This window comes from Ranitomeya variabilis, chromosome 2, assembly GCF_051348905.1.
Source record: "Ranitomeya variabilis isolate aRanVar5 chromosome 2, aRanVar5.hap1, whole genome shotgun sequence".
In the NCBI taxonomy this organism is placed as follows: Eukaryota; Metazoa; Chordata; class Amphibia; order Anura; family Dendrobatidae; genus Ranitomeya; species Ranitomeya variabilis.
In genome coordinates, this window is record NC_135233.1 from 327120370 (window position 1) to 327148229 (window position 27860).

A 27860-nucleotide genomic window follows, 5' to 3' on the forward strand; every position below is an offset into this window, starting at 1 on the left:
CATTATGAGTTCATAGACACCTAACATGACTAGGTTATTTTTTACCTAAGTGGTGAAAAAAAATTCCAAACTTTGCTAAAAAAAAAAAATTGTGCCATTTTCCGATACTCGTAGCGTCTCCATTTTTCACGATCTGGGGTCAGTTGAGGGCTTATTTTTTGCGTGCTGAGAAGGTGTTTTTAATTATTACAATTCGGTGCAGATACGTTCTTTTGATCGCCCGTTATTGCATTTTAATGCAATGTCGCGGCGACCAAAAAAAGTAATTCTGGCGTTTCGATTTTTTTTCTTGTTACGCCGTTTAGCGATCAGGTTAATGCTTTTTTTCATTGATAGATCAGGCAATTCTGAACGTGGCGATACTAAATATGTGTAGATTTGATTTTTTTTTTATTGATTTATTTTGATTGGGGCGAAAGGGGGGTGATTTAAACTTTTATATTTTTTTTATTTTTTTCACATTTTTTTTAACTTTTTTTTTACTTTTGCCATGCTTCAATAGCCTCCATGGGAGGCTAGAAGCAGGCACAGCATGATCGGCTCTGCTACATAGCAGCAATCTGCTGTTCGCTGCTATGTGTGTTATGACCCCAGTGGACAGGGTCTCAGAGGAACGTGTAAGTCTGCAAGATACAAAAATCCAGCTCATAGGGCTGTGGTAACTGGGTTGACCAAATAGCTACTCCTAACGCCAACACTAGAAGTAGCCGGGGATCATGCCTACGGTGATCGCTCGGTGACTCGCGCCAGCCGGAGAATCTAACTACCCCTAGGAGAAGAAAACAAAGACCTCTCTTGCCTCCAGAGAAAGGGACCCCAAAGCAAGATACAAGCCCCCCACAAATAATAACGGTGAGGTAAGAGGAAATGACAAACACAGAAATGAACCAGGTTCAGCAAAGAGAGGCCAGCTTACTAATAGCAGAATATAGCAAGATAACTTATCTGGTCAACAAAAACCCTATAAAAATCCACGCTGGAGATTCAAGAACCCCCGAACCGTCTAACGGTCCGGGGGGAGAACACCAGCCCCCTAGAGCTTCCAGCAAAGGTCAGGATACAGATTGGAACAAGCTGGACAAAAATACCAAACAAAACAAAAGCAAAAAGCAAGGAAGCAGACTTAGCTAGAAATACAGGAACCAGGATCATAGGACAAGAGCACAACAGATTAGCTCTGATTTCAACGATGCCAGGCATTGAACTGAAGGTCCAGGGAGCTTATATAGCAACGCCCCTGAACTAACGGCCCAGGTGAGGATATAGGAAAAGACAGACGCTCCAGAGTCAAATCACTAATGACCACTAGAGGGAGCAAAAAGCAAAATCACAACAGTACCCCCCCCCTTAGTGAGGGGTCACCGAACCCTCACCACGACCACCAGGGCGATCAGGATGAGCGGCATGAAAGGCACGAACTAAATCGGCCGCATGAACATCAGAGGCGACCACCCAGGAATTATCTTCCTGACCATAGCCCTTCCACTTGACCAGGTACTGAAGCCTCCGCCTGGAGAGACGAGAATCCAAGATCTTCTCCACCACGTACTCCAACTCGCCCTCAACCAACACCGGAGCAGGAGGCTCAGCAGAAGGAACCACAGGCACAACGTACCGCCGCAACAAGGACCTATGAAACACGTTGTGGATAGCAAACGACACAGGTAGATCCAGGCGAAAGGATACAGGATTAAGAATTTCCAATATCTTGTAAGGACCAATAAAACGAGGTTTAAATTTGGGAGAGGAAACCTTCATAGGAACAAAGCGGGAAGAAAGCCACACCAAATCCCCAACACGTAGTCGGGGACCCACACCGCGGCGGCGGTTGGCAAAGCGCTGAGCCCTCTCCTGTGACAACTTCAAGTTGTCCACCACAAGATTCCAGATCCGCTGCAACCTATCCACCACAGAATCCACCCCAGGGCAGTCAGAAGGTTCCACATGACCCGAAGAAAAACGAGGGTGGAAACCAGAGTTGCAGAAAAACGGCGAAACCAAGGTGGCGGAACTAGCCCGATTATTAAGGGCAAACTCAGCTAACGGCAAGAAGGTCACCCAATCGTCCTGATCAGCAGAGACAAAACACCTCAAATAAGCCTCCAAAGTCTGATTAGTTCGCTCCGTCTGTCCATTAGTCTGAGGATGGAAAGCAGACGAAAACGACAAGTCAATGCCCATCCTACTACAAAAGGATCGCCAGAATCTGGAAACGAACTGGGATCCTCTGTCTGACACAATATTCTCAGGGATGCCGTGCAAACGAACCACGTTCTGGAAAAACACAGGAACTAGATCGGAAGAGGAAGGCAGTTTAGGCAAAGGAACCAAATGGACCATCTTGGAGAAGCGATCACATATCACCCAGATAACAGACATGCCCTGAGACACCGGAAGATCAGAAATGAAATCCATGGAGATATGTGTCCAAGGTCTCTTAGGGACAGGCAAGGGCAAGAGCAACCCGCTGGCACGAGAACAGCAAGGCTTAGCTCGAGCACAAGTCCCACAGGACTGTACAAATGACCGCACATCCCTAGACAAGGAAGGCCACCAAAAGGATCTGGCCACCAGATCTCTGGTGCCAAAAATTCCTGGGTGACCTGCCAACACCGAGGAATGAACCTCGGAAATTACTCTGCTGGTCCACTTATCAGGCACAAACAGTCTGTCAGGTGGACAAGAATCAGGCCTATCAGCCTGAAATCTCTGCAACACACGTCGCAGATCAGGAGAAATAGCTGACAAGATAATACCATCCTTAAGAATACCAACAGGTTCAGCGACTCCAGGAGCATCAGGCACAAAGCTCCTGGAAAGAGCATCGGCCTTCACATTCTTTGAACCTGGTAAATACGAGACAACAAAGTCAAAACGGGAGAAAAACAATGACCAGCGGGCCTGTCTAGGATTCAGGCGTTTAGCAGACTCGAGATACATCAGATTTTTGTGATCAGTCAAGACCACCACACGATGCTTAGCACCCTCGAGCCAATGACGCCACTCCTCAAATGCCCATTTCATGGCCAACAACTCCCGATTGCCCACATCATAATTTTGCTCCGCAGGCGAAAACTTCCTAGAGAAAAAGGCGCAAGGTCTCATAACAGAGCAACCAGGGCCTCTCTGCGACAAAACGGCCCCTGCTCCAATCTCTGAAGCATCCACCTCAACTTGAAAGGGAAGCGAGACATCAGGCTGGCACAAAACAGGCGCCGAAGTAAACCGACGTTTCAACTCCTGGAAAGCCTCCACGGCAGCAGGAGCCCAATTAACCACATCGGAGCCCTTCTTGGTCATATCCGTCAAAGGTTTCACAATGCTAGAAAAGTTAGCGATAAAACGACGGTAGAAGTTAGCGAAACCCAAGAACTTCTGAAGACTCTTAACTGACGAGGGCTGAGTCCAATCAAGAATAGCTCGGACCTTGACTGGGTCCATCTCCACAGCAGAAGGGGAAAAAATGAACCCCAAAAAGGGAACCTTCTGTACACCAAAAAGACACTTTGAGCCCTTGACAAACAAAGAATTTTCACGCAAAATTTTAAAGACCATCCTGACCTGCTCCACATGCGAGTCCCAATTATCAGAAAAAACCAGAATATCATCCAGATAAACGATCAGAAATTTATCCAGATAGTTCCGGAAAATGTCATGCATAAAGGACTGAAAAACTGAAGGGGCATTAGAGAGCCCAAAAGGCATCACCAAGTACTCAAAATGACCTTCGGGCGTATTGAATGCGGTTTTCCATTCATCCCCTTGCTTAATGCGCACAAGGTTGTACGCACCACGAAGGTCTATCTTGGTAAATCACTTGGCACCTTTAATCCGGGCAAACAAGTCAGACAACAGCGGCAAAGGATAATGAAATTTGACAGTGATCTTATTTAAAAGCCGATAGTCAATACAAGGCCTCAAAGATCCGTCCTTTTTAGCCACAAAAAAGAATCCCGCACCAAGAGGGGAAGAAGACGGACGGATGTGTCCTTTCTCCAGAGACTCCTTGATATATGAACGCATAGCGGTATGTTCTGGTATCGACAGATTAAACAGTCTTCCCTTAGGAAATTTACTGCCTGGAATCAAATCTATTGCACAGTCACATTCCCTATGAGGAGGCAATGCACTGGACCTGGACTCGCTAAAGACATCCTGATAATCAGACAAGTACTCCCGAACTTCCGAAGGCGTAGAAGAAGCAATAGACACAGGCAGGGAATCCTCATGAATACCACGACAGCCCCAACTAGACACTGACATAGCCTTCCAGTCAAGGACTGGATTATGGGTCTGTAACCATGGCAGCCCCAAAACAACCAAATCATGCATTTTATGTAGAACGAGAAAACGTATCACCTCGCGGTGTTCAGGAGTCATGCACATGGTAACCTGTGTCCAATACTGCGGCTTATTTTCTGCCAATGGCGTAGCATCAATACCCCTAAGAGGGATAGGATTTTCTAATGGTTCAAGAATAAAACCACAGCGCTTAGCAAATGAGAGATCCATAAGACTCAGGGCAGCACCTGAATCTACAAACGCCATGACAGGATAAGATGACAGTGAGCAAATCAAAGTTACAGACAGAATAAACTTAGGATGCAAATTACCAACGGTGACAGGACTAACAACCTTAGATATACGTTTAGAGCATGCTGAGATAACATGTGTAGAATCACCACAGTAGTAGCACAAGCCATTCCGGCGTCTATGAATTTTCCTCTCATTTCTAGTCAGGATTCTATCACATTGCATCAAATCAGGTGTCCGTTCAGGCAACACCATGAGGGAATTTGCGGTTTTTCTATCACATTGCATCACATCAGGTGTCTGTTCAGACAACAACATGAGGGAATTTGCGGTCTTGCGCTCCCGCAACCGCCGGTCAATTTGAATAGCCAGGGACATGGTATCATTCAGACCTGTGGGAATGGGAAAACCCACCATAACATTCTTAATGGCCTCAGAAAGGCCATTTCTAAAATTAGCGGCCAGTGCACACTCGTTCCAATGTGTCAGCACGTACCATTTCCGAAATTTTTGGCAATACACCTCAGCCTCGTCCTGGCCCTGAGACATAGCCAGCAAGGCTTTCTCTGCCTGAATCTCAAGATTGGGTTCCTCATAAAGTAAACCGAGCGCCAGAAAAAACGCATCAATATCAGCCAATGCCGGATCTCCTGGCGCCAACGAAAAAGCCCAATCCTGAGGGTCACCCCGTAAGAATGAAATAACAATTTTTACTTGTTGAGCAGAGTCTCCAGACGAACAAGGTTTCAGGGACAAAAATAATTTACAATTATTCCTGAAATTCCTAAACTTAAATCGGTCTCCTGAAAACAGTTCAGGAATCGGAATCTTGGGTTCAGACCTAGGATTTCTGGTAACATAATCTTGTATACCCTGCACACGAGCGGCAAGCTGGTCCACACTTGTAATCAAGGTCTGGACATTCATGTCTGCAGCAAGCTTAAGCCACTCTGAGGTAAAGGGGAAAAGAAAAAAAAAAAATGAGAGAGGGAAAAAAAAAACTCAAAATTTTCTTTCTTATAATCCCACTTCTGCAATGCATTAAACATTTAATACTGGCCTGGCATACTGTTATAACCCCAGTGGACAGGGTCTCAGAGGAACGTGTAAGTCTGCAAGATACAAAAATCCAGCTCATAGGGCTGTGGTAACTGGGTTGACCAAATAGCTACTCCTAACGCCAACACTAGAAGTAGCCGGGGATCATGCCTACGGTGATCGCTAGATGACTCGCGCCAGCCGGAGAATCTAACTACCCCTAGGAGAAGAAAACAAAGACCTCTCTTGCCTCCAGAGAAAGGGACCCCAAAGCAAGATACAAGCCCCCCACAAATAATAACGGTGAGGTAAGAGGAAATGACAAACACAGAAATGAACCAGGTTCAGCAAAGAGAGGCCAGCTTACTAATAGCAGAATATAGCAAGATAACTTATCTGGTCAACAAAAACCCTATAAAAATCCACGCTGGAGATTCAAGAACCCCCGAACCGTCTAACGGTCCGGGGGGAGAACACCAGCCCCCTAGAGCTTCCAGCAAAGGTCAGGATACAGATTGGAACAAGCTGGACAAAAATACCAAACAAAACAAAAGCAAAAAGCAAGGAAGCAGACTTAGCTAGAAATACAGGAACCAGGATCATAGGACAAGAGCACAACAGATTAGCTCTGATTTCAACGATGCCAGGCATTGAACTGAAGGTCCAGGGAGCTTATATAGCAATGCCCCTGAACTAACGGCCCAGGTGAGGATATAGGAAAAGACAGACGCTCCAGAGTCAAATCACTAATGACCACTAGAGGGAGCAAAAAGCAAAATCACAACATATGTAGTAGAATTGCAGGTGTGCTGTGAGCGCCGACCACAGGGTGGCGCTCACAGCTACTGGCGATCAGTAACCATAGAGGTCTCAAGGACCTCTATGGTTACTGTCCTGACACATCACCGACCCCCGATCATGTGACGGGGGTCGGCGATGACGTCATTTCCGGCCGCCCAGCCGGATGCGGTAGTTAAATGCCGCTGTCTGCGTTTGACAGCGGCATTTAACTAGTTAATAGCGGCGGGTGAATTGCGATTTCACCCGCCGCTATTGCGGGAACATGTCAGCTGTTCAAAACAGCTGACATGTCCCGGCTTTGATGCGGGCTCACCGCGGAGCCCTGCATCAAAGCAGGGGAGCTGACATCAGACATACTATACCGTCCGATGTCAGTAAGGGGTTAAAAGAGTATGGGTATATTGATTAGAATTACACACTTTTAGAACCCATCAAACCTAGCAGTTGTATCTTGCCAACCACACCTGTCCAATTTGGCCTTACAAACCTGCCTATATACTACCAACAGTTATTGCAAAAGTTAGGCTGTGTGTCTCAAAACAATATATAAAATACCACATACTACTTTTCTACTCATATAACCAAATAGACAAAAAACATGCCATATATGTATGAGTAAAAGCACTATCAGGGCAAAAGCGCAGCACTACTTTACCGTTTCTACATGCCATTAACAAATGAATAACCATCCATATATTTATGGGATACAGTTTTTCTCATTCACAACATGAGTTGAGTAGATTCATTCTTGGCAAATTATATTCAGAGACTGGTATCAGTGGAATAATGCAATTGGAGACTGACATAACTACCGATATGTACATATGTATATGTATGTATATGTAATAACAAAAATATTGTCGATGTATCTTAGCCACAAAATTATTCTCTCCTCAGGGTGGGCCCCTGTTATTTGGAGAGGAGGAGCCACTGAGTTTGGCAATTTTGTTGAAGGTTTAAACACCAATGATTTGGGCCTCCATTTTACCCATGAAGTCAGTACAACCAGTTTGGCGTTTTTGGACATCCGCATTGAAAAATGTCCTAATGGAGAACTGATCACAAAGACACATAGAAAAGATACGGCCACCAATTCTCTCCTCAGGTGGTAAAGTAGTCACCCTGTCCCACTCAAAAGTGGCATTCCTAATGGACAATATTTCAGAGTACGTAGAAATTGTTCAAACATGAACATGTTCCAGGTACAAGCAAGGGACCTAAAAGATCGGTTCCTAGAGAGGGGATATCCTGAGGGTGTACTGAATAGAGCTTATAAAGAGTCCCGGAGAAAAGATAGAAAAGAGTTATTGACACCAAAGACTAAATTGGAGGAAGATAATACTATACCCTTCATTACCAGATATTCTAATGGAGCGAATTACATCAGAGAAACTCTTCAAAAACATTGGTCTATTCTTCAGATGGATTGGAACATAAAGAAATATGTCCCACCGGTACCACAGATCACATACAAAAAGGGTAGATCCCTTCATGATAGGCTGGTTCATAGCCATTATAACTCTGGAAGCAGTGGTGGCACAATAACAAACCAAACGAAGGGCTGTTACAGATGTGGCAGCTGTAAAAGCTGTGCTTCCATTAGACCATCGAAAAATTTTATGGGTAATGTTACAGGCACCACGTATACAATTCGGCAATTTATTAATTGTCACACAAAAGGTGTTATCTACAAGGCCACATGTGATTGTCGTCTTGAATACGTGGGCAAGACAAAAAGAGAGTTTCGTAGAAGGATTGGAGAGCACCTTCGTGACATTGTAAACAAAAGAGAAACTCCAGTGGCAACCCACATAAACCTTTTCCATCAAGGTAATTGTAAAACAATTCATTTCGTGGGTATTGATAAGATAGTGCCTCCACAAAGAGGGGGTGATTGGGATAAACAAATACTCCAAAAGGAGACAAGATGGATATTTATGCTATGAACTGTACAACCCCCAGGTCTGAATGAGTTACAATCATATAGTTGTTTTTCATAAATCTATGATTGTATCTATCCTAGAGCTTTATTCCCCAAAATTATAACATGTAATACCTGGTAGGGTCAGGGATAGCCACCGTTGAGTGGGGGCGCCAGATGCGCAGGACTTTAGGGTGCCAACCCCTGCGATAGGTAGGGTCACCCAAGATAGGTACATTTTCCTGGCCAACTTTGTTGTATATATCTCTAAACAGCAAAAGCACAAAAAGAGGATTTGGAGATCCTCCAAAAATTAGAAAAAACAGCGACAAAAGGCAGAGATTCTTACCTGCCTAGGCCTCCAAACAAATGCACTAACAGGATGCAGTGGACCCATGTGGTTAAAATGGAAACAACACAGGTGCAGCATAACCGATGAGGGAGCCACTCACCAGCTACCAAACTAATGGAGGGGGTGGCTGCTTGGCACATTGCTGCACATAAAAACTTGTATGTGGCGCTGTTCACACAATGGAGATGCACAGCATCCAGGCAGGCCTAGTAGTGACACCCTTCTATTAGATCAGGCGGGCCTGCCCAGCGCTATCCAAATCGGTTATGCTGCACCTGTGTTGTTTCCATTTTAACCACATGGGTCCACTGCATCCTGTTAGTGCATTTGTTTGGAGGCCTAGGCAGGTAAGAATCTCTGCCTTTTGTTGCTGTTTTGTTGTATATATCCAAAACCCATTTATTAATTGACTTCTGAAGATAAGGATCTTTTTTCTAGCTATCCTTTATAGGCTTGAGGGCTCAATAGGGAAAGTTATTTTGGGACAGTCTACGACGAGTGGGGGCGCCATATGCGCAGGTTTCTTTTAGGGTGCCAACCTCTACGATAGGTAGGTTACAGGAGTGTAGACATATAAAAGTAGGGCATCCATAGGGTCACAGTTTTCCCACGTGTCATGAGGTAGGTGCTGTCCCACTTATGTGAATTCTTCCCGTGAGGCCACATATACATTTATTTTCCTTTGTATATTTCATATTCTTCCGTCCTTGCTCGCTTTCTTCATCCGTTCAATAAATGGGGTAATAGAGTATGATAGAGAATACCTGACCTTTATTTATCACAATAGATGTCATAGAGATGCGCTGAGCAATTCATGAATCATACTAATTGGTGAACAGGATCAGGTTTAGGTACATTACTTTTCCTGTTTCCAAGGTGCCAACCATCTATGTAATACAGCGAACAAGAAATGGTATTTTCACTGTAATAGCAGGAGGCACTTTGGGGGATGACAAAGCATTAACATATGCATTTACGTCCCATTATTTCACAATGACCGGCAAGAGTCAGTTCATATATCCCGCGTCACGCTTGGCCCTTGTATAGTGGTGCGCTTGCGATCCACGACGGGGAATCCCAGCGTTTCATTGGTCGGGAGAACGCCTCCTTAGGACCGGAAACATAGGGTAAGCTCTTGGTGCGCGTCACAAGCCTGAGGGCGGAGTCTACTCAACGCGGCACCGGGCGAAATCTACAAATATCACAGAGGGGTGAGATCCGCGAGAGCAGCGGACAGGATTAGCATTCTCCCCTGATGAATCCATGAGGAAGAAACGCGTCGGGAGATGCTTTCCACAGCACTGAGTTTCAACGTTGAGGTTCGGTACAAGGTGGTCAGGGATTGAGGAATGGCTGACCAGAGTGTGGTGAGATCTACCCAAGCATATGGGTTTATTTAATACATATCAGTAGTTATGTCAGTCTCCAAATTCATTATTCCACTGATACCAGTCTCTGAATATAATTTGCCAAGAATGAATCTATAAGGGATACTCATGTTGTGAATGAGAAAAACTGTATCCCATAAATATATGGATGGTTATTCATTTGTTAATGGCATGTAGAAACGGTAAAGTAGTGCTGCGCTTTTGCACTGATAGTGCTTTTACTCATACATGTATGGCATGTTTTTTGTCTATTTTGGTTATATGAGTAGAAAAGTAGTATGTGGTATTTTATATATTGTTTTGAGACACACAGCCTAACTTTTGCAATAACTGTTGGTAGTATATAGGCAGGTTTGTAAGGCCAAATTGGACAGGTGTGGTTGGCAAGATTTGACGGGTTCTAAAAGTGTGTAATTCTAATCAATATACCCATACTTTTTTAATGCTACATATATATATTCGGTTGGTCCATGTCCTTATTGGACAATAGTAGCATTCAGGCTGTAGACAATTTTCAGCACTGTCAGTGTTGTTTAGTCTCTAATTGTTGCCTGTCTTGGAATTAATAGTGCTATATAAGGGAATCAATTAAAATAATAATATGCAAATTGCCTCTTCAGAGAGGAAGAGGACTTGAACTCTATGGCACTACCTGTTGGAAGCAGTGATCCTACAAGTCACTATCAACCCTTTAATGAGCTTCAAATGTGACTTAGGGTAAAAGCCCAATCAGAATCTCAATTTGAAGACGCAGTGTTTTATTATTATTATTATTATTATTATTATTATTATTATTATTTATTGTTATAGCGCCATTTACTCCATGGCGCTTTACATGTGAGGAGGGGTGTACATAATAAAAACAAGTACAATAATCTTAAACAATACAAGTCATAACTGGTACAGGAGGAGAGAGGACCGTGCCTGTGAGGGCTCACAATCTACAAGGGATGGGTGAGAATACAGTAGGTGAGGATAGAGCTGGTCATGCAGCGGTTTGGTCGATCGGTGGTTAGTATTTTGGGGTACTGTCACTCATCAGAGCAAAGTATGTGAACTGATTAGGCTAGGCGAGAGTCTCTGGACTGAGGTTTAACAGATAGCGTTTCTCCTTGTGGAGAGTGACATATCGGCTCTGGCATGCCAAGGTGAGGAAGCTTATTCTCTGTACAATGCCCCTCTGGGAAATTTAATGTGCAAATTGCCTCATCAGAGAGGAAGAAGACTTGAACTTTATAGCACCACCTGTTTGAAGCAGCAATCCTATGAGTCACTATCTACCCATTAACACATTGGACATTGAATTGTAACTTAGCATAGAAATCAAATCAGTATCTCAATTTGCAGCCACTGTGTTTCAAATAAAATAAATAATGCATTATTATTAATTATTTATATAGCACCATTGATTCCATGGTGTTGAACATGCGAAGGGGTTTCATAAAAAATGCAAATATCACTTACAGTAAAAAAGTAACAATGATAGACTGGTAGAAAGGGAGGAGGCCCTGCCCTTGCAGGCTTACATTCTACAGGACTCTGGGGAAGGAGGCAGTAGGTTGGGGGGTTGCAGTGGATATGTTGGTGTAGATGTGACAGCGTAGTCATTGCAGGATGTAAGCTTTATTGAAGAGATGGGTTTTCAGGCTCCCTCAGAAGATTCCGAATGTGGTGGCTAATCAGATGTGTTGGAGCACAGAATTCCAAAGGATGGGGGATATTTGGGAGAAGTCTTTAAAGCGATTGGGTGAGGAACAAACAACTGTGGAGGAGAGAAGGTGGTCTTGGAAGGACCGGAGATTACGTGAGGGAAGATATTGGGATATTGGTTCAGAGGAGAATAGTTATCGACAGCTTTATTAATTAGTGTTTTGTATGTGTCAGGTAAACTGCATAAGAATATGGCTGTCTTTTATATTCTCACCCACTGAAATCATTTACAGCATTCCAGATCATTTATGTGTTCCTACTATTATTATTATTTATTTATTTATATAGCACCAGTAATTTCATGGTGCTGTACATGAGTAGGGATTACATCAAAATACAAATATCACTTACAGTAAACAAACTAACAATGACAGACTGGTACAGAGGTAAGAGAACCCTGCCCTTGCGGGCTTACATTCTACAGGATTATGGGGAAGGAGACAGTAGGTCAGGGTTGCAGTAGCTCTGATGGTGCTACTCATTTAAATTCAAGAATTCTCACAAATTTTGTCAAATTCAATTTGTATCAAAGTTAATTGATGTTAATGGAATGTTCCTTATTATACTCTAATATCTGGGGAGAATTTTGGTGCAAACAGAAATTTTTGGCCAAATTCTAGTGAAATCAAGAGTATGGGAAATATGAAAAACCTCCATATTATTTATATTATACAGTTGTGCTCAAAAATTTACATACCCCTGAAGAATGTTTACTTTCTTGGCCTTATTTCAGAGAATATGAATGATAACACAAAAACATTTTCTCTACTCAGTGGTTGGATGAAGCCATTTGTTGTCAAACTACTGTGTTTTCTTTTTAAATCATAATGACAACCCAAAAGATCCAAATGACCCTGATCAAAATTTCACATACCCCATTTATTAATACTGTGCATTGCCCCCTCTAACATCAATGACAGCTTGAAGTCATTTGTGGTAGTTGTGGATGAGGTTCTTTATTTTCTCATATGATAAAGCTGCCTATTATATGCACCATGTACATTAAAACGTTTGCTGCAGAATCTCATATAGGAAGCTTTGAATGCTGAGCAGGTGGCTATGGAGCAAGATTTTACAGTGGCTGATACCACACAGCCAAGCCTCACACAATATTCTCAAGCCACATTGTGATAGTGATGACGAGGAACAGGAGTTTTTGCTCTGCACTACAGAGGGGACCTGAAGAGTACAAAGATGAGGAGCAGCAGGCAATGCTTCGAGAGGATGGTTAGTGTTCTCCCCAGTGAGGACACTGAACATTTGACTCTTTGTTAGTCTGCCTCACATGGCAGAGTTCATGTCCAGATGCCTTTCCCAAGACCCTTGAGTGAAACTCATTTTGTACAACATGAAATATGGACTGTGAAATTTGCTTCTCTCATGTCAGAGGTAGACGTGCCATTTTCAGTGCATGTATGCCAGAGGGTCATTGTGGAACACTTGCTAAAAAGATTACCCTCAGACAACGCTGCTGGCAGAGGTACTGGCTTTTTTCACCCACAAGGATTACAGGGGAGGGCCACGCACATCAGGTGCAACTCGGGTAGGGGGAATGTCCACCAACTGACAACAGTTTTATGAGACCGTCATATCAGCAAGGATTATCTGTGGGTGTAACTATGACAAGAAGGGAGAAGTTGACCAAGCTAGTGAAGGACTACTTAAGTGACCATACCAGCGTCCTTCCATATTCTTTAGTGCCCTTTAACTATTGATTGTCGAAGCTCCACATTTGGCCCAACCTCTTCTTCTACACCTTGGATGTGATGCCATGCCCTGCTGCAAGTGTGTTGTCTGAGCAGATTTTTAGTTTGGTTGGTGCAATCATAATGGATAGGCACACACACCAGTCAACAGAAAATGCAGATAGGCTCACTCTTCTAAAATTGAACAAGACCTGGATATCCAGCAACTTTGTAAGCCCTATGGAAGACAGCAACGTAATGTAAAAGCAGCCCAAATGTTTTGTTTGGTAAGTTGTCTTAACTTCCATCCCTTACCATTCAAACCCATTTTGCTCGTGAAATCACCTCCTCCTGCTTCTGCAACAAGTACTTAGTGGTCAGTAGTATGTATACCCCCATATTAGTGATGAGCGTATAAATTCGGCACTTTTCATTACTCGCACAAATAGTACGGTATTCAGGCTGTTACTCAGCGAGTAATTAGGTATTTGCCCCGGAATAGTCCAGTGACCCGCCTAGCATGTTTGGAACTTTATTTGCAGCCAATGAACATGCTGGGCTGGGCTGGCTTGCCAATCACAGTAATGCCAGCACCATTTTTGGTGTGGCTGTGATTAGCTGGTCTTCCAGCATCATAGGCACTATTTAAACACTGCCGGCACCATCTTGAACACATTGCAGCCGGAAACAGCTTAGTGAGAGCCTAGTAAGAGTGAAAGGAGCATAGGGACAGTGATAGAAAGTTATAGTGAGCGTTATTTATTCCAAAAAGCTCTTCTAAGAGCTGAAGACTGTCAAGATTACTTGTTACATAGTTTCATAGTTATTAAGGTTGAAGGAAGACTTTAAGTCCATCTAGTTCAACCCATAGCCTAACCTAACATGCCCTAACATGTTGATCCAGAGGAAGGCAAAAAAAAACCATGTGGCAAATAGTAAGCTCCACATTGGGGAAAAAAATTCCTTCCCGATTCCACATACGGTAATCAGACTAGTTCCCTGGATCAACGCCCTATCAAGGAATCTAGTGTATATACCCTGTAACATTATACTTTTCCAGAAAGGTATCCAGTCCCCTCTTAAACTTAAGTAATGAATCACTCATTACAACATCATACGGCAGAGAGTTCCATAGTCTCACTGCTCTTACAGTAAAGAATCCGCGTCTGTTACTATGCTTACACCTTCTTTCCTCCAGATGTAGAGGATGCCCCCTTGTCCCTTTCTCAGGTCTACGATTAAAAAGATCATCAGAAAGGTCTTTGTACTGTCCCCTCATATATTTATACATTAAAATAAGATCACCCCTTAGTCTTCGTTTTTCCAAACTAAATAGCCCCAAGTGTAATAACCTATCTTAGTATTGCAGACCACCCAGTCCTCTAATAACCTTGGTTGCTCTTATCTGCACCCTCTGTAGTTCAGCTATGTCTTTTTTATACAGGAGACAAGAACTGTGCACAGTATTCTAAGTGTGGTCGAACTAGTGACTTGTATAGAGGTAAAATTATCTTCTCCTCATGAGCATCTATGCCTCTTTTAATACATCCCATTATTTTATTTGCCTTTGTAGCAGCTGCCTTACACTGGCCACTGAATATGAGTTTGTCATCCACCCATACACCCAGGTCATTTTCATTGACGGTTTTGCCCAGAGTTTTAGAATTAAGCACATAGTTATACATCTTATTACTTCTACCCAAGTGCATGACCTTACATTTATCCCCATTAAAGCTCATTTGCCATTTATCAGCCCTAGCTTCTAGTTTACATAAATCATCCCGTAATATAAATTGTCCTACCCTGTGTTGATTACCCTGCAGAGTTTAGTGTCATCTACAAATATTGAAATTCTACTCTGAATGCCCCCTACAAGGTCATTAATAAATATGTTAAAAAGAAGAGGGCCCAATACTGACCCCTGTGGTACCCCACTGCTAACCGCGACCCAGTCCGAGTGTGCTCCATTATTAACCACCCTTTGTTTCCTATCCCTGAGCCAGCTCTCAACCCACTTACACATATTTTCCCCTATCCCCATTATTCTCATTTTATGTATCAACCTTTTGTGTGGCACCATGTCAAAAGCTTTTGAAAGGTCCATATACACTACATCTACTGGGTTCCCTTGGTCCAGTCCGGAACTTACCTCTTCATAGAAGCTGATCAAATTAGTCTGACATGAACGGTCACTAGTAAACCCGTGCTGATTCTGGGCCATGAGGTTATTCCTCCTCAGATACTCCAGTATAGCATCTCTTAGAAAACCCTCCAGGACTGTATACACTGTATATATATATATATATATATATATATATATATATATATATATATATATATATAAGAAAGAAACTTAGAGCAGCACAAAGAAAGAGTCCGGGTGCAGAGCCCCCCAGGCAAATACCAAACCTCAATTATAAAAATCCAGAAAAATTGGAGGCAGCAAACTATTTGTAGCGAAAAGGAGCTATTTAATGAGCCCAAGGCTTGAGAAAGGTTCCTGTTGGGACTGAAATGTCGCTTTCTGGGCTGATTAAACAGCTCCTTTTCACTACAACCGGTGTGTTGCCTCCAATTTTTCTGGATTTTTAAATATATACCTATATCTATCTATCTATCTATCTATCTATCTATCTATCTATCTATCTATCTATCTATATATATATATATATATATATATATACATATGTATACATTGTATACAAATAATTATATATATATATATATATATATATATATATATATATATAGACACACACACACACACTGCTCTAAAAAATAGGATGATGGAGAAAGCGAACACTGAAAAACAGCAAACAATAATCTCCAGCAGCAACTTCAAACTCCAACTTCAGTACACCAACTCCAGGAAGTAAAACCTTCACAGACAGGGATGAGAAGGTCTGGCCAGGTTTTATAGAGAGAGAAAAGGAACAGGTCAGGAACAGCTGTGAGCTATCTATTTATTATGAGGAACAAAACCCACAGGCTAAATGGAAGACGTGTGATTCACAGTGCATAAAGATTGCTAAACCTCAGATCTCCCCGGAGCACATGACACACTCGTGACACTGACAATACATTTCTCAAATTTAACCAACAGGTGATTCTCTCTAAGTCACTGTAGGACTTGACAGACGTTCTGCCTATGAGAGGACAGGTCTGCAGAGAAGATCAAAATATCACCCAGGTAAATCACGGCACAAGTGTAGATAAGATCTTGAAAGATATTGTTCACAAATTCTTGTTAGACACGTGGGGCATTGCTTAGCCTAAACGTCATAACTCGGTATTAATAATGACCATCCTGAGTTTAAAGTGGTCTTCCATTCATCTTCTCGACGTATCTGGATAAGATTATATGATGCACGCATATCCAATTTGGTAATGATCCTAGCACCTCGGAGGAGTTCAACCAGCTCTAAAATCAATGACAACAGGTACTTGTTCTTCACCATGATCTGACTGAGTCCCCTATAAATCATGCAATGTTGGAGGGTCTCGTCCTTTTTCTTTATAAAAAAGAAGATGGCACCAGATGGAGAAGAATATTTTTGAATAAAACCTTTAGCCAAATTCTCCTTGACATACTCAGACATAGCTACAGTCTCCGCTTGGGACAAAGGGTAAAGAAGGCCTTATGGAGGTGAGGATCCCGAAAGCAGGTCTATAGGGCAGTCGTACGGCCTATGTGGAGCTAACGACTTACAGTAGCTTCTTTTTTGTCAAAGATGTCTGCATATGAACAGTACGCAGATAGTAATCCCAATAGAGGTGAAGGTGCCACAGGTGGCCAGACCGGTCGTACAAGTACAAGACACTTCTCCTGACAAGACTAATCTCACCAAAGCACCTCTCCAGATCTCCAGTCCAGGGTTGATACATGCTAACCCACAGAAGGCCCAGAAGAAGCGGGTGAGAAAGGCTAGGAAGCACATAGAAGGTGATCTCAGTGTGCAGCATTCCTACCCGGAGCTCTACATGTTCGGTGACCAGCTGAATGGCTTCAGATAAGGGCTTCCTGTCAATAGATGAAACCAGCAATGGATCTTGAAGTGGCTGAACAGAAATCTGGTAGCGATATACCTCTGCTTTCTGTGTGAAGTTCCCTGGGGCACTGGAATCTAGAAACACTGTCTCAATGAGCTGGGGAGATTCCACAAGTCACGGATACTGTTAAGATCAATGACAGACGTAGATCAAATTGATCTTGCCCAGAGTAGCCTCTCCTAGTGGCCCTAGGTTTGAGAGTTTTCTGATTTCTTGAGACAAGAGCGAATGAGATGACCCAGTTTCACCACAATAGAAGCACAAGCCCTCTACTCGACGGATCTCCTGCCGTTGCTCAGCCAGACCCAAGTTGTTGACTTGCATAGGTTCAAAATATGTTGCAAACCTTGCAGGCTAAGAAACGAGCTGTATTTTGAAGGATGACACCAGACAAAGTGGTTTTCTTTCTCGCACCGTTTTTCCAAAGCATTTCTGGAAACGGAGATCAATTCAGATAGCCAGTGAGACTGAGTCATTCATGCAGTAGGAATGTCTAGGCCTGCTAGCTCATGCTTAATCCTTCTGGACACTCCCCCCAGAAAGCGGTCACCAGTGGTCTTTGTCCCAGCTGAGTTCAGAAGCCAGGGTGCTGAAATGGACTACGTATTGGCCTACGACGTGTAGTCTGAGGATGGATGAGGCAGCAGAAGTAACTTGGCCTGGTTTGTCAAATACTTTGCGGAACACCTACAGTAAAGTTTGCAGATTTGAGATCATCGCATCACATCTCTCCCACAATGGATTGAGCTTTGGCATGGCCTCTCATCCAATATGAGACATTAGAAAGGCTACAAGCCCCCGACCATAGTGAACCAACAGTTCTAAGTGCTGTGGGCACCAGTTGATAAATCCTAGGCATTGCTTCAGATATTCGTCAAAACTTGGTGGTGCAGACAGGCGAAGTTTACAAATGTAAGCAAGACTTGCAGACTGCATAGTCACTGCCAAGTTTGCCAGAGCTTGAACCAGAGTGGATGGCGCGGCTGATGTCAGAGCAACCAGACGAGTGTTAACAGTCCGCAGGTGCAGGTAAGATAGAGAGATCAGCAAGACAAGATCCTGAATTGTCATCTCATGATACAGGTCCGAGACTGGAGTGGTAGGAGAGTCAGTGGGTTCCATAACCTTAGCAAACTGTTATGCACGTGTTTAAACTAAGTGCCACAGTCCTGGGAGAGCCTTGAGAGACATAACTAGGCGAATACCTGACTCTTTGTTATAACTCTTGATGGTGGAGTTAGACGTGGCTCCAGGTGAACACCAGGTGCTGCTCCAGGATGGACCCATGGAGCTGTGACACCTAACCCCTAAGGGGGACAGGGAAGCGGGACTGGCAAGGAACTGTTTTACCAAGATGGTACGGCTTGAAAACCAATGTTGGATCTGGCAGAAGCAGAACTGGTATAGGAATAAGGGACAGCCATTGGTATGGGATCACAGACGCAGGTTCACAGGTTCTGGTTTAGACTGGGCAGGTAAGGGTACCAGCACAGGTATGTGTTAGAGGGACCAGGATCAGGACTTGACACAGGCAGGGTGGATTCGGGTATAGATAAAGGACAGGAAAAAAGGTCTTCTGTGGAAATAAGACATATTTGTCAATGGGATATGCCTGTCATTTAATCTCATCAAAATCAGATGATTGGAGCTTAAGTACAATGCCAAATACAATGCATAAACTTAAATTGCACTTTTTCTGGAGTAACGGAAGACACTTGGGGAGAAATTTATCATGAGATGAATATTTGAAGTCAGCTTTGCTTGTGGGTATGTTGCCATTATTATTGTCAAATTTATCGAATTGTGGTATGTGGCAAGATGATTGATAAATATGGTGCATTCTAAAATATAACACTTCTGTCTAAAAATGTAAACATGTTACTCCACTTTTTTCAACTCACCCATCTGCTGCCGTTGTGCTGAATCTGTGTAAAATGTGAATTTTTGAGACTGGCACGCTTGGGTAAGGAGACTGATGGACAGTTTGTGCTTTGACCGTTTTGCACAGATGTCTGCATGAGCTTTTATGCGGATCAGGTTGCCTAAAGAGAGAGTAGCAGAGTATATGCAGCATATGTGGTAAGTGTTAGAATCTGTTTTGTTTTTTGACCATCCGCCATCTTGTTGTGGTTTTCTGGCTGCTGGTCTTTTTCCCCTGGTGCTGGGTTGTCTTACATCATTTGATTGTATTACCCTTTATTACCCAGCACCTGCCTCCCATTCCTTGCTGGACAAAAGTGTTAATCAGCTTGAGTTCGGGCTAGGTGCTTTGATAGCTTTTTGTATTTGATATTGTGCAGATCTGGGAGCTCTGGTTCTGCTATCTTTAGTTTCTGTTTTCAGTTGGTTTCTACAGCCCTCTCTGTGTTTCTATTAGGAGGTGACCTGTTTTTATACCCAGTCCTTAGATCTTTCAGGGACCTCCTTCCCCCTATCTATTGGTCTTCACTGAGATTAACCTAGGATCGTCGGTGGGTCTATTCACAAGGAATGGGTTGCCCACTCCATCATAGGGTATCAGCCTAGTCTCAGTGCTGGGTCAGTTTTCCCCCTTCTATCCTAGTTCTGTGTTGTAGTTCCTTAACAGTTTGTCCAGCCATACAAAAAAAAAATTCTCTCCCAGATACCTTCAATATGTGCTGCATCCAAGAACTTGCTCAATGCTTGCAAGGGTTAACTTTGGAAGTAGCCGACCTGCAACAGCAAGTGAGTAATTACTCTGGAGCACGCTCTGAAAAACTTAAGGAAGGATTTCCTGAGATTTTTTTCTGGTAAACGGCAGGAATTTTTTACATTTAAAAATGCATGTTTACTATATTTCGGCTTAGATCCAGATCCTCAGGGAGTAAATTGCAGCGTGTGGGGATTATTATGTCTTTATTGCGAAATGAACCCCAAATCTGGGCATTTTTAATACATCCTGATGATCTTTGTTTGATATCAGTAGAAGCATTTTTTTCTGCTATGGGGTTGTTATATGATGATCCTGATCAGGTCACATCAGCTGAGGCAGCGGTCAGATGGCTTAAACAGGGTTCTGTTGATGCTGAGAGGTATTGCACCCAGTTGAGATGATGGTCTGCAGAGGGCAGGTGGAATGACCCAGCGCTCAAGAGTCAGTTTTTAGCAGGTTTGAGTGAGTTAAAGATTTGCTCATTGCATATCCTGCACCTGATACTTTGGAATCTGCTATGCAGTTAGCTCTCCGTGTGGATAGAAGATTGAGAGACAGACCGAATGGAGAGAAGGCTCTTATAATGCTGAACCCCGTCTCTCAGGATAGCCCCGTCGACAGCGGGGCGATGTCCTCTCGTTCCCAGGAGAGGGAGAAGAGGTTTTCTGAAGGGCTATGCTTGTATTGTGGTAAGGCTGACCATTTTATTAAACAATGTGAGGTTCGCAAAAGGAAAGAAAAAGAAAAGGTCAGTAGGAGCAACAATCCAGTTCATATTGCGTTTTTACGATCCGCAGGAGTTTTTTTTTCTGGTAATACCGCATATCATGGTCATTCCATTGATTTTCAGGTAATGGTGGATTGTGTTTCTGCACTTAATTTGATTGATCAACAATTCCTAGACAAATATAAGTTTGATTCTGAACCATTGTCAGCTCCTATTCCTATTGTGGCTATTGATAACACTCCTCTGGAACATGGGTGTATTTCTCGAAAGGTTACCGGGTTCCACTTACTGTAAACATGAAACATCAGGAGTGTATAGATTTGTTTGTCCTTGCTAAATTACCTTGCCCAGTCATCCTGGGTTTACCCTGGTTAAAAATACACAATCCTGTGCTGGACTGGTCGTCTAGTACTATAAGGTCCTGGGGTCAGGGGTGTTATGGTAATTGTTGTAATGTTCACATTGCTGCTGTTGTGAAGAAGGATCTACCTGAAGCCATTCAGGATTTCTGGAGGGTATTTTCGGAGGTTGAGTCGCAAGCTCTACCACCCCATAGAGATTATGCGCTATTGAGTTCACCCCTGGTGCCACACTTCCTAAGAGTCATTTATTTAATCTGACGATTCCAGAGAGGGAGGCCTTAAAGGAATATCTACAGACTAGTTTAGCTGCAGGTCATATAAGACACTCTAAGTCACCTGTGGCTGTAGGATTCTTTTTTGTCAAAAAGATGGATGGGCACCTTAGGCCGTGTTTGGATTTTCGGGATTCGCGATTAATAAGATCACTGTGCACAATCCTTACCCATTGCCGCTGATTCCGGATTTGTTTAACCAACTTACCGGAGCGAAGTGGTTCTCTAAGACTGATCATCGTGGGGCATATAATTTGCTGCAGATGAAGGAGGGCAATGAATGGAAGACAGCCTTTAATACCCCAGAAGGTATCAAAAGACCTTGCCCTGTCCAGGATTGCCTCATACCTTTCCGACTGCACATTTAGCGTTTCCCACTCCCACACTACCTCCTCATCCCACCCTCTCTCTGTTGGACAACTCATAAAGTCCCATGGCTTCCAGTACCACCTGTATGCAGACGACACTCAGATCTACCTCTCGGGCACAGATGTCTCCTCTCTGCTGTCCAGAATCCCAGAGTATCTATGAGCCATATCCTCCTTCTCCTCTCGCTTCCTAAAACTTGATGTAGACAAAACCGAACTCATCATCTTTCCTCCATCTCCCGTATCTCCCCTGTTGTGAATTTACCTTTTGGCTCCCTCTAGTGGCTACTAGTGTTTTTACTCTGGGTATGTCTATCATTCCTTGTATGCTCACCTGGGTCGTTAGGTCAGGGGTGTTGCTATATAAGCTCCCTGGACCTTCAGTTCAATGCCTGGCAACGTTGATATCAGAGCTAATCTGTAGTGCTCTTGTCTACTGATCCTGGTTCCTGCTTGATTAAGCTAAGTCTGCTTTCTTGCTTTTTGCTATTGTTTTTGTTTGCATTTTTGTCCAGCTTGTACATAATCTGTATCCTATCCTTGCTGGAAGCTCTAGGGAGGCTGGAGTTCTCCCCCCGGGCCGTTAGACGGTTCGGGGGTTCTTGAATCTCCAGTGTGGATTTTTGTTAGGGTTTTTGTTGACCATATAAGTTATCTTACTACATTCTGCTATTAGTGAGTGGGCCTCTCTTTGCTAAACCTAGTTCATCTCTGTGTTTGTCATTTCCTCTTACCTCACCGTTATTATTTGTGGGGGGCTTGTATCCAACTTTTGGGGTCTATTCTCTGGAGGCAAGAGAGGTCTTTGTTTTCCTCTTCTAGGGGTAGTTAGTCCTCCGGCTGGCGCGAGACATCTAGCGACCAACGTAGGCATGTTCCCCGGCTACTTCTAGTGTTGGCGTTAGGAGTAGATATATGGTCAACCCAGTTTCCACTGCCCTATGAGCTGGATTTTTGTACTTCGCAGACTTGCTGATATCTCTGAGACCCTCGCCATTGGGGTCATAACAGTTTGCCAGGCCAGTATTAAATGTTAAATGCATTGCAGAAGCGGGATTATAAGAAAGAAAGTTCTGAGTTTTTTTTTCTCTCTCTCATTTTTTTTTCTTTTCCCCTTTACCTCTGAGTGGCTTGTGATTGCTGCAGACATGAATGTCCAGACCTTGATTACAAGTGTGGACCAGCTTGCTGCTCGTGTGCAGGGCATACAAGATTATGTTACCAGAAATCCTATGTCAGAACCTAAGATACCGATTCCTGAACTGTTTTCCGGAGACCGATTTAAGTTTAGAAATTTCAGGAATAATTGTAAATTGTTTTTGTCCCTGAGACCCTGTTCCTCTGGAGACTCCGCTCAGCAAGTGAAAATTGTTATTTCTTTTTTACGGGGCGACCCTCAGGATTGGGCTTTCTCGCTGGCGCCAGGAGATCCGGCATTGGCTGATATTGATGCGTTTTTTCTGGCGCTCGGTTTGCTTTATGAGGAACCCAATCTTGAGATTCAGGCAGAAAAAGCCTTGCTGGCTATGTCTCAGGGCCAGGACGAGGCTGAAATGTATTGCCAAAAATTTCGGAAATGGTCCGTGCTGACCCAGTGGAACGAGTGTGCATTGGCTGCAAATTTTAGAAATGGTCTTTCTGAAGCCATTAAGAATGTGATGGTGGGTTTTCCCATTCCCACAGGTCTGAATGATTCTATGGCCCTGGCTATTCAAATCGACCGGCGGTTGCGGGAGCGCAAAACTGCAAATTCCCTCATGGTGTTGTCTGAACAGGCACCTGAATTAATGCAATGTGATAGAATCCTGACTAGAAATGAGCGGAAAATTCATAGACGCCAGAATGGCTTGTGTTACTACTGTGGTGATTCTACACATGTTATCTCAGCATGCTCTAAACGTCTTACTAAGGTTGTTAGTCCGGTCGTCATTGGTAATTTGCAACCTAAATTTATTCTATCTGTAACTTTGATTTGCTCACTGTCATCGTATCCTGTCATGGCGTTTGTGGACTCAGGTGCGGCCCTGAGCCTTATGGATCTGTCATTTGCCAAGCGCTGCGGATTTGTTCTTGAGCCATTGGAAAATCCTATCCCTCTTAGGGGTATTGATTCTACGCCATTGGCAAAAAATAAACCGCAGTTTTGGACACAGGTTACCATGTGCATGACTCCCGAACATCGGGAGGTAATACGTTTTCTTGTTCTGCATAAAATGCATGATTTGGTTGTTTTGGGTTTGCCATGGTTACAGACCCATAATCCAGTCTTGGACTGGAAGGCTATGTCAGTGTCAAGTTGGGGCTGCCATGGAATTCATGGAGATTCCCTGCCCTTGTCTATTGCTTCTTCTACACCTTCGGAAGTTCCGGCGTATTTGTCTGATTATCAGGATGTCTTCAGCGAGTCTAAGTCCAGTGCACTGCCTCCTCATAGGGAATGTGACTGTGCAATAGATTTGATCCCTGGCAGTAAGTTTCCTAAGGGGAGACTGTTTAATCTGTCGGTACCTGAACATACCGCGATGTGTTCATATATCAAGGAGTCTCTTGAGAAGGGGCATATCCGTCCTTCTTCTTCCCCTCTTGGTGCGGGATTCTTTTTTGTGGCCAAAAAGGACGGATCTTTGAGGCCTTGTATTGACTATCGGCTTTTAAATAAGATCACTGTCAAATTTCAGTATCCTTTGCCGTTGTTGTCAGATTTGTTTGCCCGGATTAAAGGTGCCAAGTGGTTCACCAAGATAGACCTTCGTGGTGCGTACAACCTTGTGCGCATTAGGCAGGGCGATGAATGGAAAACCGCATTCAATACGCCGGAAGGTCATTTTGAGTACTTGGTGATGCCATTTGGGCTCTCTAATGCACCTTCAGTTTTTCAGTCCTTCATGCATGACATTTTCCGGAAGTATCTGGATAAATTTTTGATTGTTTATCTTGATGATATTCTGGTTTTTTCTGATGATTGGGACTCGCATGTGGAGCAGGTCAGGATGGTTTTTGAGATTTTGCGTGAAAATTCTTTGTTTGTAAAAGGCTCAAAGTGTCTCTTTGGTGTACAGAAGGTTCCCTTTTTGGGGTTCATTTTTTCCCCTTCTGCTGTGGAGATGGATCCAGTCAAGGTCCGAGCTATTCATGATTGGACTCAACCCTCGTCAGTTAAGAGTCTTCAGAAGTTCTTGGGTTTTGCTAACTTCTACCGTCGTTTTATCGCAAATTTCTCTAGCGTTGTTAAACCGCTGACGGATATGACCAAGAAAGGCTCTGATGTAGCTAACTGGGCTCCTGCTGCCGTGGAGGCTTTCCAGGAGTTGAAACGCCGGTTTACTTCGGCGCCTGTTTTGTGCCAGCCTGACGTCTCACTTCCCTTTCAGGTTGAGGTGGATGCTTCGGAGATTGGGGCAGGGGCCGTTTTGTCGCAGAGAGGCCCTGGTTGCTCTACTATGAGACCTTGTGCCTTTTTCTCTAGGAAGTTTTCGCCGGCAGAGCGAAATTATGATGTGGGCAATCGGGAGTTATTGGCCATGAAGTGGGCATTTGAGGAGTGGCGTCATTGGCTCGAGGGTGCTAGGCATCGGGTGGTGGTCTTGACTGATCACAAAAATTTGATGTATCTCGAGTCTGCTAAACGCCTGAATCCTAGACAGGCCCGCTGGTCATTGTTTTTCTCCCGTTTTGACTTTGTGGTCTCGTATTTACCAGGTTCTAAGAATGTGAAGGCCGATGCTCTGTCTAGGAGCTTTGTGCCTGATGTGTTGTGAATTTGCTTTTTGCTCCCTCTAGTGGTTACTAGTTTTTTGACTCTGGTTTTTCTGTCATTCCTTTTATCCGCACCTGGGTCGTTAGTTAGGGGTGTTGCTATATAAGCTCCCTGGACCTTCAGTTCAATGCCTGGCAACGTAGTTATCAGAGCTAGTCTGCTGTGCTCTTGTCTACTGATCCTGGTTCCAGTTATATCAGCTAAGTCTGCCTTTTGCTTTTTGCTATTTGTTTTGGTTTTGTATTTTTGTCCAGCTTGTTCCAAATCTATATCCTGACCTTTGCTGGAAGCTCTAGGGGGGCTGGTGTTCTCCCCCCGGACCGTTAGACGGTTCGGGGGTTCTTGAATTTCCAGTGTGGATTTTGATAGGGTTTTTGTTGACCATATAAGTTACCTTTCTTTATTCTGCTATCAGTAAGCGGGCCTCTCTGTGCTAAACCTGGTTCATTTCTGTGTTTGTCATTTCCTCTTACCTCACCGTCATTATTTGTGGGGGGCTTCTATCCAGCTTTGGGGTCCCCTTCTCTGGAGGCAAGAAAGGTCTTTGTTTTCCTCTACTAGGGGTAGCTAGATTCTCCGGCTGGCGCGTGTCATCTAGAATCAACGTAGGAATGATCCCCGGCTACTTCTAGTGTTGGCGTTAGGAGTAGATATATGGTCAACCCAGTTACCACTGCCCTATGAGCTGGATTTTTGTATTCTGCAGACTTCCACGTTCCTCTGAGACCCTCGCCATTGGGGTCATAACAGTTTGCCAGGCCCGTATTAAATGTTTAATGCATTGCAGAAGAGGGATTATAAGAAAGAAGATTCTGAGTTTTTTTTTTTTCCTTCCCCTTTACCTCAGAGTGGCTATGCTTGCTGCAGACATGAATGTCCAGACCTTGATTACAAGTGTGGACCAGCTGGCTACTCGTGTGCAGGGCATACAAGACTATGTTATTAGAAATCCTAGGTCAGAACCTAAAATACCGATTCCTGAACTGTTTTCCGGAGACAGGTTTAAGTTTAGGAATTTCGTGAATAATTGTAAATTGTTTTTGTCCCTGAGACCCTGTTCATCTGGAGATTCTGCTCAGCAAGTAAAAATTGTTATTTCGTTCTTACGGGGCGACCCTCAGGATTGGGCTTTTTCGCTGGCGCCAGGAGATCCGGCATTGGCTGATCTTGATGCGTTTTTTCTGGCGCTCGGTTTACTTTATGAGGAACCCAATCTTGAGATTCAGGCAGAAAAGGCCTTGCTGGCTATGTCTCAGGGGCAAGACGAGGCTGAAGTGTATTGCCAAAAATTTCGGAAATGGTCCGTGCTGACACATTGGAACGAGTGTGCACTGGCCGCTAATTTTAGAAATGGCCTTTCTGAAGCCATTAAGAATGTTATGGTGGGTTTTCCCATTCCCACAGGTCTGAATGATACTATGGCACTGGCTATTCAAATTGACCGGCGGTTGCGGGAGCGCAAAACCGCAAATTCCCTCATGGTGTTGTCTGAACAGACACCTAATTCGGTGCAATGTGATAGAAAAACCGCAAATTCCCTCATGGTGTTGTCTGAACAGACACCTGATTTAATGCAATGTGATAGAATCCTGACTAGAAATGAGCGGAAAATTCATAGACGCCGGAATGGTTTGTGCTACTACTGTGGTGATTCTACACATGTTATCTCAGCATGCTCTAAACGTATAGCTAAGGTTGTTAGTCCTGTCACCGTTGGTAATTTGCAACCTAAATTTATTCTGTCTGTAACTTTGATTTGCTCACTGTCATCTTATCCTGTCATGGCGTTTGTAGATTCAGGTGCTGCCCTGAGTCTCATGGATCTCTCATTTGCTAAGAGCTGTGGTTTTACTCTTGAACCATTAGAAAATCCTATTCCTCTTAGGGGTATTGATGCTACACAATTGGCAGCAAATAAACCGCAGTATTGGACACAGGTTACCATGTGCATGACTCCTGAACACCGCGAGGTGATACGTTTCCTGGTTTTACATAAAATGCATGATTTGGTTGTTTTAGGGCTGCCATGGTTACAGACCCATAATCCAGTCCTGGACTGGAAGGCTATGTCAGTCTCAAGTTGGGGCTGTCGTGGTATTCATGGGGATTCCCTGCCTGTGTCTATTGCTTCTTCTACGCCTTCGGAAGTTCCGGAGTATTTGTCTAATTATCAGGATGTCTTCAGTGAGTCTGAGTCCAGTGCACTGCCTCCTCATAGGGAC